This window comes from Alexandromys fortis, unplaced genomic scaffold (genome assembly GCF_014885135.2).
Source record: "Alexandromys fortis isolate MF-2015 unplaced genomic scaffold, M_Fortis_MF-2015_v1.1 scaffold_150, whole genome shotgun sequence".
NCBI lineage: Eukaryota > Metazoa > Chordata > Mammalia > Rodentia > Cricetidae > Alexandromys > Alexandromys fortis.
Genome location: NW_026068027.1, coordinates 2217706 through 2218259, shown reverse-complemented (window position 1 = coordinate 2218259; position 554 = coordinate 2217706).

Sequence of the window (554 nt, the reverse complement as noted above, 5' to 3'; positions counted from 1 at the left end):
ATGTACGGTTTTAAAGAGCATCTTTACACAAATCGTTTCCGTTGGTGACTGAGACATCCATATTAGAAGGCAGGTCAGAGTATCCAAGTCCCCTCCTGGGTGACTGACTCCAGAAACAAGGGCCTTGCACAAGTTAACGGAGCCAGAATTAATAAGACTCCATCTCCCGATGCTTATTTCTCTATAAGCTCGTCTATCCTTTTATACATCCACTGACCCAAGAAACAACCACTGACCTCCAGGATAAGAGTAAACTTTAACTTCACGCTAGTCTCCATAACCCTTTATAAGCTGTCTGGAAGAGAAAGAGAAGCCATCAAAGACGTTTCTGAGAAAACCGGGAATGCTCGTCTCGAAGGAGATTATAGTACAATGGGAGGTCTGCGTGGCCGTTAGCGTGGACGCTGGCACCAGGAGTGCCCCGGAGCCTAGGGCCGGCGACCCGAGGGGATCCGCGCTCCTCCTTAACCCGCGCCGGGAGGCGGTGGCCGCGGCGGCGGGAGGGGGAGGGGCGCGGAGCGCGGCGCCGAGGCCGGGGAGGAGCCGGGGCCTGC